Here is a 16,869-nt window from a genome sequence, read left to right as displayed (position 1 = left end):
AAATTTTATATCTTTAGATCCATATAATAAATGCAAATGAAGAGGGGTAAGAGGGTAGAAAACAAGAGAAAGTAGAACAAAAATGAGACCTAGAAGGTAATAAATAAGGAAGGATGTGTGAGGGTTTGTAATGGAAGCACTGGTCAATTTTCCAATAATGACATTTCAACTGTTCAGCAGCAGCAGACAAAAGAACTTGAGATCCTATTGCCATGTGATGTATTTCTTATGTCTTCCATTAGTAGTGATGCTCAGTTTTTATTTATCAGTGGGAAATAAGTAAAGCAGGCCACAAATAACATCATTTGTTTCCTTTGTCTCTAATATGTAGGGTATACGTCTCTATTCAGTAAATGCAGACATTTTTAGCCATATACTCGATAAACACTGTAGTTTCCAAAATTCAACTTCTGTCTCTCCAAGTGCCTACTCCCACATTATCTACTTTTCATTCTAATGGTTGCAGTATTAATATTCTTATCATTCTACAAACATATGCACATTAATAATTTAAAGTAATCTTACAGTAACCTAACAGAACAAATGACCTCAACTTCTTTTTCATCACCTTAGGAATGTGAGCATTAAATTCTATAGGCTTAATCCTAGCTGTTGCTTCACTTTACTTTCTAGTAAAAATCCCTATACTAATTTGTGAGGCAGGGTGGGGGTTTGGGGGATAGAGAAGGAAAAAATGAAACAAGATGGGACCAGGAGAGAGATGAAACATAAGAGACTCTTAATCTCATAAAACAAACTGAGTGTTGCTGGGGGGAGGAGGGAGGGAGAGGGTGGTTGGGTTATGGACATTGGGGAGGGTATGTGCTATGGTGAGTGCTGTGAAATGTATATGCCTGATGATTCACAGATCTGTACCCCTGGGGCAAATAATACATTACATTACATATTAATAAAAATAATAGGGGCGCCTGGGTGGCTCAGTGGATTAAGCCGCTGCCTTCGGCTCAGGTCATGATCTCAGGGTCCTGGGATCGAGTCCCGCATCGGGCTCTCTGCTCAGCGGAGAGCCTGCTTCCCTCTCTCTCTCTCTGTCTGCCTCTCCGACTACTTGTGATCTCTCTGTCAAATAAATAAATAAAATCTTTAAAAAAAAAATAAAAATAAAAAAAAATAAAAATAATAAATTTTTTTAAAAAGTCAATTACAAAAAAAAATAAAACAAAACAAAACAAAAAACAAACCCTGTACTGAGTCATAAGAAGCACTAAAGGAAAAAACAGCCTTGAAGGACTGAAATACAGTGACCTTTCTTTAATGCACGCCTATCTTCAACTTGAGTGTTTTAGGATTTTTACAAATCTAATTTGGTGGGGGAGGGGGAGGGAGGGTGTTGGGTGGCTCAGTGTGTTAAGCATCTGTCTGTCTTCAGCTCAGTTCAAGATCCCAGAGTCCTGGGATTAAGTCCCAAGTCAGGTGGTCAAGTTGCGCTCCCTGCTCAGTGGGGAGACTGCTTCTCCCACTCCCTCTGCTCCTCTCTCTCTCAAACAAACAAATAAATAATCTTTTAAAAAATAAAAATCAAAACTTGATTCTTGAGAAGTCTTCTGGAAAAAAAAAAAATGTCTGGGAGGGTAAAACCTAATAAAACATATAGCCAGATTACACAGAACCCACAAGCGGGGAGGGTGGCATACGCAGCAATTGCATATTATACTATAAAATATATTATAGTGCTAACACATGTATATACAGCCATATATTTATAGACAGTATAGTTATAGTATATATAATGTTTATATATCTTTATATTATTTATAGTACAATATATATAGTAAAATATGTTTTTATATAATAATAAAATTATATATAGCACACATACTGGAAAGCACTGCAGGGACTATAGTTTTCTACTTCCTAGCCCAGTTTACCCATTTCTTCCCCTGGGGAACTTCTCCCCCTGACTTTGAGAGACCATGGAGGTGGAGGTGGCAGTGACATTAGCAGAAGCAGTGATACCATTGCTGACCCTGTGGCTGCTACTACTGACAGGACGATGAGAGGAAAGGGCTAACTTCACCTGTTTGGCAACAAAAGCTTCACAAGAGAGCTCTGAGCACCTCTACCGTGAATTTATGCTTCTCCTCTGAGTTAATGCTCTTAAAATACTGGAGAGAGTGTGGTGCTAACATAAGAGCACTATGAGAACAGAAAAGCACTGAGAAGTGATGCAGAAAAGTAGAAAAATCAGGACAGAGTTTTACATATGAGAAAGTGTTTTAGTAGTGTATGACTTAATAATATGCACTGAAATGACAACAGTAATTTTCTTCAAGCTACATTTTGGTATCAAAACTTATGACAGGAAAGAGAACCATTTCCCCCCAAAACTTCTGATAATTAAAATAAAAACAAAAACAAAAACAAAACAAAACAAAACAGGGACACCTGGGTGGCTCAGTGGGTTAAGCCTCTGCCTTCCGCTCAGGTCATTATCCCGGGGTCCTGGGATCGAGCCCCGCATCGGGCTCTCTGCTCAGCGGGGAGCCTGCTTCCCCCCCTCTCTCTCTGCCTGCCTCTCTGCCTACTTGTGATCTTTCTCTATCAAATAAATAAAATCTTAAAAAAATATACCTTCTTAAGAAACCAACACCAGATAAGTCTAATGTGCAGGTCCAGGTGTGGGGTAAAGAAGACTTCAAAAAGTGCTTCCTTTATATTAATTGATGAAGCATAATACACTGCGTGTTTGAGGAGATACAATTAGTTAAAAAGCACCCTTTCATTTAAAGTATTCTTTAAATAGGCTGATCTAAAAACTGTATTATCACAAACCTTAAGTTTCAAACAGGAATAATCAAGTTTATTAAAAAAATTTTAACCAGTGTCAGTTCCATTGGTGCACAGATTTCCACAAATAGAGAACATGAAACTCACTTGCTAAAGCTGGTCTATGTAGCATTATACTGTAGATTTAAATTATGGTCTCATAATACTTCAGACCGTGCTGAATTCACTGACAGGTTGACTTTTGTATCAATGAATTAAATGGCTACTTTTAGAAATTAAAATTTTAAAAATTGCCTTTTAATTACCATTAATATAATAACTAATCCTGCCTGTTGGCCTGCTAAGGCTGGTGATGACGCACTCATTTTACCCCCCTCAAGTAATGACAAGGCAAAGAGCCTTCTCCAGGTAACAAACATAGGGATTGGTTTGGGCAACAGCATGGCCCCTCAGTGAAGAAAGGTGGGGGCCAGGTAAGGGGGGGAAGGAGGGAAGATGTTATGAAATAATAGTCTAATGAGATGCCCAGAAAAATGTTATAAGTGTAGCTGTAAATCTATCTTGAAAGGAAAGTTCCAGATGGACTATCACTTTCACATATCATTCAAGAATAGCTTTTCATTGTCATTATTTTAAAATAAACTAAAGTGTAGGGACATCTCGGTGGCTCAGTTGGTTAAGCATCCAACTCTTGGTTTCAGCTCAGGTAATGATCTCAGGATGGCAGGATCCAACCCCATGCTGGGTTCCGTGCTCAGGAAAGGAGTCTACTTGATGATTCTCTCCCTTTGCCCCCTCCTCCTACACTCTCTCACTCAAAACATACTCTTTAAAAAAATAAAATAAAAAGTAAAATTGACTGAAGGGTCTCACAATTTCTGTCTCCCCCCCATCTCTCTTTCCATATATATATGGAGATGTTTCATAATTGATATGAAACTTTCATAGTCATTAAAAGTTTCCTTATTATCAATTGATAAAAAAGACCTCTAAGAAATAATACATAAACTACTTACAGTTCAAGTAAAACCATACCTATCCGGTTTTTAAATTACTCTTAATAAAACTGCCAAATTGAAGTAAAACAGGCTGTCAGGTTATCTCCACCCTCTGCTCACTGAAGCCCAGGCAATGATATAAAAGGCAAGAGGCAAAGTTTTGCTGGTTAAAGTAAGGGACAAAAATCAGCAGTTCTTCCAAATGACAGCGTGACTAGATGGCCGAGTAAGTTACAAATTAATGACTTTAACCACTAAGCACATAATGGTTCTCACAGTACGGCCTCTAAAGGAAGCACTAAGGTAGAAAGAATAAGGTTCTTGATGTCAGAAGGCGTAACAAGTATGAATCTGGGCAAATTAAATTACTTCACTAGCGTGGCTCTTAGTTTCTGTATCAGTACACAGAAGGACACTGGCCCGGACAAAATCTTCATCTCAAAATTTCTGTGACCATCGTCCAGCTCCCCAGTCACTTCATTGCACTGATCGCTGGCCAAACTCCCACAGAAGAGTTTCATGTGGGAGGCTGGTCACCAGAGTCCCTTCCCTTTGAGGGATGGTCACTTTCTGCCTGAGGTGGCCTCAGAACTTGACCTCCAATGGAAAGGCCAACTACAGTGAAAGGTGCCACAGGAAAATTTTTTATGCTAATAAGTCACTGAAACAATAAGTATTATTTCTCACATTATTTTCTCACATCATTTCAATAAATAATCCCAACCTAATAACATTCTTTCATTGAACAATGAAAGTGATGATTTGGCCCTGTGGGAACATTCAGATACATATTCAGATCAGGAGGCACTAAGGATCAAGGAAAAGAGAACAATATTCATGCTCAAGCTCCAGGCTGAGTGCCAAATATCTTTGAGACTACTTATGCAAAGCAGCCATGAAATTTGGAGGGATTTTGTGAGAAATAACTACAGGGAAATTATAACCTCAGAAAAGATTGTCTCCTGAAAAAAAATTCTTGTCTGTTGATAAATGACTCTATAATGTAAATGAAATACTGCAAATATCGGTATGTCCTTCATAAAAGGAATGCATTTATAAATAAACGAATAACTTAGTCTTTTGCAGATGTTGATTTGCTGGGAAGAATGAAGAATACACAGTTTTTATTCCCATCAGGATACAGAATTTAAGTATTGAAACAGTTTGTAAGTGATTTATTTTAGCAATTGGGTTCTGACTGAAGACAAATCATTTCAGAAGTATTCACTGCCTAGTAACCTAGTTTGTCAAGCTGTTTTTCTTTGATGCTTGCATATTAAGAATATTTATTCAAAGAAAGACAGACCGCTTGCTAAGTCAACCATTTTCATATTTTGAAATAATGAAATTGGAAACCAAATATGCAAAAGGAACATTTGAGTGATTATTCATATTTTGTCTTAAAATAACAATGCTAAGAAAATTTATAGTACAATGGAGTTCGCTCAAACCCAGGTTGTAAAATGTCATATTGTTCTTGCTTTCTTGACTGTATATATCTCTTAACTATGATGATGTCTAGGGGAATAAGACCAAAGCAGGAGACTATAATCAGCTCCTTTCCTATTCAAAATCTAAGTACAATTCATGTTCCATGGTGCTTTGCTCAAAACGGATGAGCTAAATGTCTATATACATTCTTTTCATAAATTATCCAATAGTGCAAAATCCATACCAGTTTCCTTATGAGCACCTCACTAAGTCTACAATTTAAATGCTGATAGGCTCTGCTCAGTAAACAACTGTGTGTCTCAGGTTATTTAAAAAAAAAAAATTATACTATTCTGAGTTAAATAATCAAGACACTTCTTAACTAAGATTCTGCCTTTTTTTTTTTTCAAGATTATTTATTTATTTATTTGACTGCCAGAAACACATTGAGAGAGGGAACCCAAGTAGGGGGAGTGGGAGAGAGAAAGAAGCAGGCTTCCCACTGAGCAGGGTGCCTGATGAAGGCCTCGATCCTAGGACCCTGGGATCATGACCTGAGCCAAAAGCAGATGCTTAAGGACTGAGCCACCCAGGCGCCAAAGCCTTTTTTTTTTTTTTTTTTTTTTTAATTTATTTATTTACTGGGCAACTTGGGTGGCTCAGTTGTTAAGCATCTGCCTTCAGCTCAGGTCATGATCCCAGGGTCCTAGGATTGAGTCCTGCATAAGGCTCCCTGTTCAGCAGAGAACCTACTTCTCCCTCTCCTACTCCCCCTTCTTGTGTTCCTGTTCTCTTTCTCCCTCTCAAATAAATAAATAAATCTTTAAAAAAAAATTATTTATTTATTTGAGAGAGGGAGAGAGAGAGTGAGCATTGGGAGGGGCAGAGGGAGAGGGAGAGAGACTCTCGAGCAGATTTCCTGCTGCGCATGGAGCTGAAGATGGGCCCTGATCTCACAACACACATGATCTTTTATCTGAGCTGGTATCACAATATCACGAGTCAGACTCTCAACCAACTAAGCCACCCACGTACTTGAGAGTCCGCCTTTAAAACAGCTAAGGGGCATAATGTTAAGCCATGAAATTTATCTTCTTTGCTTAAACTAATAACTTGTAAGACCAGGAATGCATTATAATGAGAGCAAAAGTACTATTTCATTAGAGGCCCCTATGTCTAATAATGGAGGCACTTTGCCATTTCCAGCCACACCCTCACAGACTCTAAGCTCACTACTCTACTTAACAAGTTACTTTGATCAGGTCAAAATAATCCTTTTGCCAATTCCTGAATAAGGTGCTCATTTCTTTCCAACAGCAGCTTCCTGAGCTCTCCTCTCTTTTTTGCCTGACTCCCATTTTCTTTTCTCCTCCTTCTCTCCCCTTACCATAATAAATACTTATAAATATTAGCCATTATTATTTTATCTTTACTAATACTGACAAAAACATCTTTTGGCTATTGTGAATAGTACTGCTATAACTGTAGATACATATGTACTTGAGTACCTGTTTTCAACTCTTTCGGGGATACATATAAGAGTGGAATTGCCGGGTCGTTTGGTAATTGTGTGTTTAGCTTTTTGATGAACAGCTAAACTATTTTCCACAGTAGCTGAACCATTTTACATTCCTACCAGCAATGTATGAGGCTTCCAATTTCTGCACATCCTTGTTGAAACTTGTTACTTTCCGTTTTTCTGATTATAGCTATCCTAATGGGTGTGAAGTATCCTTGAAGTATCTTGCCTTCATTTTTAAAGAACTTTTTTTTTTTTTTTACTGCTTATAGAATTCAATGTTGTTTTTCTTTTTCTTTTCTTTTCTTTTCTTTTCTTTTTTTTTTTTTTTTCTCTTTCAGCACTTTGTCTTGTGGTCTCTAATGTTTCTGGTATAAAGTCAACTATAATTCATATCATTATTCCCTATATATAATAAACATTTTTCCACGATTACTTTTATAATAAGCAAGGATACAAGTAAATGTAATTTTATTTTAATTATCCTGCTTGGAGTTTGTTAAATTTCATGGACTTGTGGGTTGAAAGTGTTACAAAATACTCGATCATTGTCCCTTCAGATATGTTTTCTACTCCTATCTCTCTTTCCTCCCCTCCTTAGATTCTAATTACATGTATGTTCGTCCATTTGATATCACTCTATGATCACAAATACTCAGTTTTTCTTTTCCTTTTTTGTTTCCATTTGGATACGTTCTATCAACCTAAAATCACATGTCACTGATCTACTATTAAAAATCCCATTTAATGAATTCCTTAGTTTTGATATTATATTTTTCATTTCCGGGATTTCATTTTTTATGCATCCATATCACTGTTGAAATATCCCATCTTTCATACCCGTTGTAATCTTTTCCACTAGATCCCTTAGCATTCTTATAACAGCTATATTAAAGACATTGATAATTCTAATAACTAGGTCACCTGTGTCTATTTTCTTAGCTGTAAGTCACATTTCTTATTTCTCCATTTCTCTTTTTAGTGTGTCATATATTTTTTATTGTGTTCCAAATGGTTTGTATAAAAGAAGAGCAGAATTTGTGAAGAGGGATACGTGCTACTTTGTCTGTCAGGCTGCTAGGTTGGGACTATAGGTAATAAGCTGGGTCTGGTCTTTGTTGCAGCTTTAGTTTGAATCAGTTCACCACCAGCTTCAAAATTCTGAAAGCTGTTTCAGGAGTTTTCCTTCAGCTAAGAATGGAATCTGAGCCCAGGCAAGATTCCAGTATCTTGCCTAAGCTTCAAAGTCAATCCACCAGCTTTAGGAACTAAAGGAGATCTCACCAAGCTTTGCAGCCTCTTTGGGGGAGAGGGGGAGGTGTGCTAGAGAGTTCTCTCTGCTTTCCATTCACACCCACAACTTTCTGTATTTAAGATGATAACTTTCAGCCCTTACATATGGTCTCTTGTAACTTTCCATATCCAAACTGGCTACAGAAATTCATTTGCATTCTTATTGACAAGTAACCTGCCAGTCATCATTTTATTGACTGTTAGTCATAAACCAAGAAAATACAAACACACAAGTTAAGGATCTTCAGTATGACAAAAGAAAATGCCATTAATTTATCAAAAGTTACAGACTTATATTTGACTACCATATTCTAAGGCAGTCAATTACCACAAAAGGCCTTCAGAGTTTAAGCCTATACTCCTCAAAAGATCATTTAAAGAGTTAAACTCCAAATATCTAAAAAGTCTTCATTCTTATTATTTTGGTTTGATTTTCTTTTCTTTTGTTGATTGCTTTTGAGGGATACGGAAGATGAGTGTTACCGTTTCTGTATTTGGGGCAGGGAACCATAGAAGGTTACTGTAAGGTCTAGTATGAACATACTTCAGTTTTGTATGAACTATGTTTTAAGTTTCCAACTTCATCTAAAAAGTTCTCTGAATGGTTTGACTTTTTAGTATTCTCATAGTGCACACACATCAACAATCCTACTATCTGTTCAGAGTTCCTTTTGTTACTAGAATTACTAGAACTAATAATTGGAAATGTTTGGAGTTTCAAGGCCTCAGGCAAGATTTTACTTATTAGAATGGAATCAGAAACTGTAGGACCTAAAACAATATCCTAGAACTGAATTTTAAAAATAAAATGTTAAAGATAGGAATTTGGTGCTTATAATATTGCACTTCTATTATCAGCAAATAAAATCCAACTAGAAGACCTGTTAGGAAGAAGTCAGTGAGGTTCCAAGCATTTATCTCATTCTCACCCTTCCAAGAGAAGCTGCCAAATTATGGGACTATTGGTACTGGCTGCCTGAGAACAGAGCAATACAACAGAGGGTAGAGCTAAGAAATGATGACAGACAACTTCTTGATGATATGGTTTAAATTTCTGGATATATCTAGTTGCGAATGTAAATAAACTCTCTAATGTACTTAGCTCTACTGCTTTGGTTGACTGTTATAGGGAACTAATAAAGCAGAGTTTCCTAGACTATCCACTAGTAATTGAAGATCTCCAATAAGCAATGATGAAAGTCACAATTTTCATTAACAAAATAATACACTAACTTAACATTTTTTTCCTTCTAGACATATATTTACTTTTAATAGGAAAACAAATCTTCTAATATTGAAATATATTAATATAAATGGAAAACTTCTTTGTAAGAGAACACTTCTTGTGTTGCATCATATTATGTTGTGATAATTACTTTTACTTATTCCTATTAATTCATCAGTTTCAGGAGTGCCTGGGTGACTCAACTGGTTAGGCAGCCAACTCTTGATTTCCCGCTCAGGTCAAGATCTCAGAGTCCTGGGATGGAGCCCCATGTCTGGCTCCCCACTCAGCAGGAGTCTGCTCCTTCTCCCCTTGCCCTTCTCCCTATGCATGCACTCTCAAATAAATAAATAAATAAATCTTTAAAAACAAAACAAAACAGCAGCACATGACATGCAAAGTAATTGTTCAACATGTTTGGAAAAACCCTACTTTGAATGATTAACAGATGTTATCTAACATCTAACTACAAAAGGTTCAGTAGTCCCATAGATTTTAGAACTGCCCCATTAGTCAAATTTAAGCAGGTTTCTTAAATGCAGTATGTCTCAAAGCCTTAATAACACATTAGTACATGTACTTTTTTGGGGGGACAAAATACTATTTTGCAAGATTCACTTCAAGAAATGTCACAAAGCTTCGCTTCCATCCTGTGGGGTTAGAAGGCGAAACATTCTCTTCTACTCTACATCAATCATGGCTTCTTCTTGGATATTATCATCACATGTAAAAGCTCCAAATTAACTAATTAAAGTTCCTCTCTTTCTGGCACAATCTCTTATCCCATCAGTTTGCTTTCAACCAGTAACATCATAAGCATTTTTCAACTTCACTGCACCCTAAGGCATTGAGTCTCTTTGTTTCGCCTAATCAATCACCTTTTCTTTTCTTCTCTTCTCTCTTTATCTAACTGAGATGCCATAATATATCATTCTAATGATGCTCTCACCAATATTCTAAATTCTCCTGTTATCCTACCTTTTAGTTGCACACATGGGGTAATCTCCAGCACTGGATAGTTGGATAGATCCAACCATCCAACCATACACTCAAACAATTCATCTCTGCTGGAGAGAATCACAAGATTCTTAACTTCAAATGGGCACCAAATACCTAACAATACTTCCACATTTCTCTGGCCGACTCACTTCTTACTCTCCCAGTTACTGTCAACCATTTCAAACATTTCCTATTTTTCTTGGGTCTAAATCTGCCTCATTCTACCCCCTTCAGGATAAAGAAACTACAAGCCAGAAACATTTCCATCTTGCCTTTTCAAACCTAAAAATCTATTATTTCTCTTCCCTTCTAATTTGTTTCCCCATTTGGAAATATGTGGCTATCTCCCATCTAAGGCTGACCTCTCTACTTGTACTTTGTATTGCGTCCCCTCCTGCTCTCCTAAGAACCTTAAACCTTACAAAAACTTGATAGATCTCTGTTTGAAAACTTGTTTTTCCTGCCCCATCATTTATACGGGTTTAGGTTGCTCTTATAGAGAAAAAAAGGAAAAGTAGTAAGAGAGAAAAGATGGAGAAAGATAGGGAAGGAGGAATGAAGAGAGGAAGGGATGCATCTCTTCCCTCACCACACATCCTCCTTCTGCTACTGCTCCTTCTCCATAAACGAAATTCCTAAAAGACTTATCTATGCTTCCTGTCTTCACTTTCCTCTCCTCCTACTCACTACGCAATCTGCTCCCATTTGGCTTTCATCTTATCACTCAAGCAAAGCAGATGCTTTTAATTAACCAGCAAATTCCATTTTACTAATCCAACAGAGACATTTCTTACTTATTATACTTGACCTCTTGGGAGAATTCCCCTTTATTGATCAAATACTCCTACGTGAAACTTGTACTGCCCTGGCCCACTCTCCCTCAACAGGCATAATATGATCATTTGCTTTTAAGATCCATTGGCTCAGATCTCCTCTTTCCTCACTCTATCTTTCCTTCCTGGGTAACATTTTACATGTTCCAACTTCAATTACCACCTAGCCAAGCCCACTCATTAAATCTCCAAATCAGACTTTACCACTGAGCTATAAACATATACATATCAAAACACCCATGTGATTTCTCTACTAGAGAAGACAGAAAAAGTCAATATATTTCATACTGAACTCCTAACTCCCAAATAGCCCCTTTTTAGGAGCTTCTCATTTCCATTAATGGTACTAATCATCCTGTTATACAAACCAGATATCTTAAAGTCCAAACTCACACTCACAATATATATTCCAAGAGTCAGAGGGCTTTATCAGTTTTTTATTCAAATATGTAAACATTAAATAAATTCTACATATTTTTAAAGATGTATTTATTTAATTTAGAAAGAGAGAACATAAATGGAATGGGGGCCAGGGGGTGGCCAGAAGGACAGGAGAGAGAGAATCTCAAGCAGACTCCCCACTGAGTATGGAGCCCAACTTGGGGCTCAATCCTTGACCATGAGATTATGACATGAGTCAGACACTTAACCAACAGAACTACCCAGGCACCCCAAATAAATGCTACATATTATTGACATACTGAAGCAAGACAGTAGCTATCAGATATTATGTAATAAATAAATAAAAGGGTACATTTATTTAACTACTCTTTTATACCAAAGAATCTCAAAGGACTCTTTGAAACAAACAAAACTGACAGACTCAAATTTAACCAGTCATTCCAATTACACATAACATTCTAACTCATATTGACTTTAGGAAATCTGCAGTTACCTTTATTTAAATTTGGGGAAACCCTCAAAAACAACAGAAAAATATCTTGGGAGTTAAAACACTTTTCCTTCTGGCATTTTTCAAAAAGATTGATTCTTGAGATAAGAGAGCTAGCATAACAAAGGATTAAAGATAGTGAAGAACAATTATGGCTCCTTAAAAGTAATACTCTGTAAGATACGGAGGTCATGCGAGCATAGGGAAACTTAATCAAGACATACATAAGAGGGATGCCTGGGTGGCTCAGTTGGTTAAGCCGCTGCCTTCGGCTCAGGTCATGAACCCAAGGTCCTGGGATTGAGTCCTGCATCGGGCTTCTTGCTCGGCAGGGAGCCTGCTTCTCTCGCTGCCTCTGCCTGCCTCTCTGCCTGCTTGTGTATATTCTCTCTCTATCTCTGGCAAATAAATAAAATCTTTAAAAAAAAAAGACATATATAAGAATATATACTCCCTCTGGCTATTTATTAATTATTTTGATTTGTAAACTAGCTAATTATGTTTAGATGTTGTTCAAAATTTTGGTATAAAGAGCATTTAGCTTATTAAAAACAGGTTCAGGGGTGGCATAATATGTATCCAGAAATAAAAATGTATTATTTAATCAAAATTTGTCAGTTAAAATTAAATACTATCTCCAGGAATTACTTTTTAATCAATATGAACGCTAGAAATCTCAGGACCAGGCTCTATTCCTTTTATAATAGGTTCCAATCTGCTTAAGTTAATAAAGTGCCTACTAGATGTACTGTTATTTTCAGAAGTTCATTAACTATTTCATCAATAGGAAATAAGTAGTCTAGAGTCAACAAAAGTGAATAGCATACTAAACTACTGGCCTAGAGCAGTCAGTCATGACTCCAAATATCAGACTTGAAATCAATAATATCTTTGATTAGGTGTCAGCATTAAACCACAATTTTTCATCTGAAAATTAATACTAGGTATTCACCACATAACCATATCAAAGGTTTCGCAAAATTATTAAAGTTACAACAATGGCCATTATTATATAAAATGGTATTTCTATAAGAATCATTGCATTGAAGAAAAATTTAAAGACTGATCACTTGCATATTTACCAAATCCCTTTGCTCCTACTGAATTCCCCAGCAATTTCTTAAGTAGTGTTGGCCATCTCTATCCTTACAGAAAAGAATACTGCAATCTATATCTACTTGAAAGGCTCATAGAAAACAACAAATCTTATTTTCACCCATCAGCTTGAGGCAAAGGTTCTATATAGCTCTGACTACAGAGCTCACTAAACCCCTAACAAGGCCTCTCTAGAAAGGTTTCCTGTGGCTAACTCATTTAGAGCAAAAGCTTGTGAAGATTCTAATAAAGTGTCTGAGAAGTTATGAATGGTACTTAAAGTTTTATTCTTAACGAGTTTTCCACCCCACAACATTCTTTTTGGCTATGATTATATATTTTCTGACTCAAGATGTAATTAAAGTAAAGAACTGATTTGTTGAATTAGAAGTGGCAGCCCTGAATATGGAGAGGTGTTATTTTATTAAAAGAATGGCCAGAGGGAGTATATATTCTTATGTATGTCTTGATTAAATCTCCCTACGCTCACATGACCTACATCTCTTACAGAGTATAACTTTGAAAGGAACCATAATTGTTCTTCACTATCTTCAGTCCTTTGTCAGGCTAGCTCTATTTCAAGATCTATAATGTAAATTTTCTCTCCTTGCCAAGCATTATGAGCAGCTGCAAAGTGTTTTATCTGAGATTCAGAAAAGGTTAGGGAGAAGAAACTTTCCTGTTGCTCAGAGCCAATTTAGGCCTAGCTAGCACCAACTGCTATGCCCAAAACCCCACAGCAAGCTCAGCAGATTTTTTTTTTTAAATATCCAAGGGAATTTGAATAACATTCTATAGGTGTAAGGCATTAGATTCTAATATCTACTTTCATGGCCTTAGACCCTGCAAAAATTCTTCCAAAGCCCCAAAATACCATTTAGCCATAATTAACCAGAGCTTTTCAGAAGTCAAAATTCACTCCTCGGGGAGTATTTTAAACCTGCTGAACTCCTGATAAACTCACAATTAGCATTTAAAATGCAGAGTGTAAAAAACTTTATTGCTAACTGATGTGATGCTGAAAGAAGAGGCATACTTTTTCTAATTTTCAGTGTAAGGAAAAAATATCAATGATTTCCTTAGCATTAGTCTCTGTCATTGAAATTATAAACTATATTATTCTTGCATTATTTGTATTATTTCTAACAGAATACCTCTGTACAGCTATACTTTATTCCAAGCAAAATCCTGATCTTTTTTTACTACTACTCAAACTATGATATAACAGCTATATAATTCACTGACAGAGATATGATATTTTCATTTGAAATAATACCAAGAGAAACAACAATTCAATAAAGGATGAATCTTGGGGCGCCTGGGTGGCTCAGTGGGTTAAGTCGCTGCCTTCGGTTCAGGTCATGATCTCAGGGTCCTGGGATCGAGTCCCGTATCGGGCTCTCTGCTCAGCAGGGAGCCTGCTTCCCTCCCTCTCTCTCTCTGCCTGCCTCTCTGTCTACTTGTGATCTCTCTCTGTCAAATAAATAAATAAAATCTTTAAAAAAAATAAATAAAGGATGAATCTTAATTAAACAATAATCCTAAACAAAGAATAAAGAAAAAAGGTCATCTTACCAAAAAAAAAAAAAAAAAAAAAAAAAAAAAAATTAAGAAATTAAGAAAGGAATCTGTTATTTCCTTCTCATTAAGGAACAAAACAAAAACAAACATATACCAGATTCAATATAAAAGTATTATAAAAAAGCACCTAGACTACTTATTCTGCTTCATCTGATAAAATAAAGCAGTTAACTGAGGAAAATTATATAAGAATAGCACAAAATTAGGGCATACCCTGTCAATGGGTGAAAGGCCAGCACCTCCAATGATCAAACTCAAAAGTGTATAGTATTCCAACTAAATTAGATTTATTTTCCACACAGAGTTCTAAAATCAAAGTAATTCAGCAATTGAAATAATCTCCTGAATTAAGGACAGTCGAGCCATTTTGAGACTGAAAAGTTATTACAGCAAATACAATCTTTTACTCCACAGGCTGTGAACTCCTCATTAGCAACAATTTTCCCCCAAAACTTTATCTTTTTTCTAAGCACCTATTCCATGACCATCTTTATTCCCCACTAACGGCCTCACCTCTCCTCATAGAAAATAGAAATGATCAGGTGGGAATTCCTAGGACTTTTCTGCCCTTCCTCATCCTCCCACTGACAAATGTAACCTCCACCCCACCCGCCCGGGTCAGGGGACCTCTATCCTCTAGTGCCCTCTGGCCCGCTCTGCTCTTTCCCTGCTTGGGGAAAGAATTGGGGTTCACCAGAAAGTCCTCACTCTCCTGGAGGCTACCTCTGCTTTTTACTGGTTTTGGTTTGGTTTGGTTTGGTTTTTGCCTCTCATATTATTAACAAAAAAAAAAAAAAAAAAAAAAAAAAAAAAAAAAAAAAAATCACACACACAAAAACTAAATGTAAAATCTTATTTAATTCTCTCTGCCCATGATCATTATTCTAACTTTCCCTTCCCTCCAAAATTTAGCTACCTCAAAATGCTACTAGATAAATCATAAAAAAAAATCATATGATCATAGCCCTCAAAGAGCTTTCTGTAAAAAGATAAGCCAGATCCTTTTACACTGTTGCTTAACATCTTTGAATGGCTCCCCCATTGGGCCCACCAAAAAAATCTCAATTCACACACAAAGATTTTTCTATAATATAGCCCCTACATACTTAATTCAATCCCCTCTCTTAGCATTTCACCTTCTTGCCTATCATCTAGTTACATATATATATTGAAGATTTAGAATACATATTTTCACTTCCTTGAGCAATATATGATTCTTCTAACCCTTGCTGAAATACTATTCCTCTTTTTTTTTCTTTTTTTTTTTTTTTTGGTGATGTGGGGGTGCAGGTTGTGTGGCCGGATACCTCTTACCCACCTTTAAGACTGAAAGTAGACATCCACTTTAAATCTACAGCACCCTTCTTATGTACTGTGATAGCACCTAGTATTTACTCTTACAGAACTCATCATATTCTGTTATAATTATCTCTTAACTTGTCTTTCACTGAACTGTGAGCTCCTTCAGGATAGGACTTTATATCATCTTGCTTTGTATACAAAGCCAAGACAGTGCAGATGGCATACTGCAGTTTCTAAAACGGCCACAACAATATTTCCATCACACATGTTCTTACAATAAAGAATCTGACACTTCTTCCATTGAGAAGTGGGGTCTGTGTTCCCTACACTTGAATTTGGGCAGTCATGTGACTGTGGTAGAAGTGACATTACATGACTTCCAAAGCCAGGTCATCTTGGGACACATTCATCTCCCTCCTGGTCGTCTTGGGACACATTCTTAAACCCAGACACTCCAGCTATAAGGAAGCTCAAGCAATTCACAGACAGATGGCACAAGGAGATGAACAGAGCTTAGTTGGGCTCCTAGCCGGCAACATCCAAACTGCCAGTCATGTGGGTAAACCATATTGGAAATAGATCCTACGGCCTCTAATCCAGCTGTTCCGGTTGATGACACATGGAGCTGGATAAGCCTTCTACATGGAACTCTTCCCAAATGAAAATTCATGAGCAAATTAAATGATTATTATTATTTTAAGTCTCTAAGCTTTGTAGTGATCTGCTACATAGCAATAAATAAGCAGAAGAGTGCTTGTCCTATAGTACATAAACACACATGTACACACACTGTACACACACATAAAACACACATATACACAAAGTTCAGTGAATCAATGAGTAAGTTTCCCAAATCAAACATGCTCCGTGAGTTAGAGAACAGATACCAAATACTCTAATTCAGATACTTAAATTATCTTAGCCTTTTTCATTATAAAAAATAATTCTAGAAA

General features: G+C 36.6%; 1 protein-coding gene across 5 annotated transcripts in view; it reads right to left on the bottom strand.

The window, feature by feature from the left end:
- Positions 1-16,869, bottom strand: part of FER (FER tyrosine kinase) — a 483,097-nt gene that overhangs the window by 279,851 nt on the left and 186,377 nt on the right. The gene's annotated exons all lie outside the window — the stretch shown is intronic.

The sequence above is a fragment of the Mustela lutreola genome, chromosome 5 (genome assembly GCF_030435805.1).
Source record: "Mustela lutreola isolate mMusLut2 chromosome 5, mMusLut2.pri, whole genome shotgun sequence".
Taxonomy (NCBI): domain Eukaryota; kingdom Metazoa; phylum Chordata; class Mammalia; order Carnivora; family Mustelidae; genus Mustela; species Mustela lutreola.
Note: the sequence above shows the minus strand (reverse complement) of the source record. Positions and strands in the feature narration are given on the sequence as shown.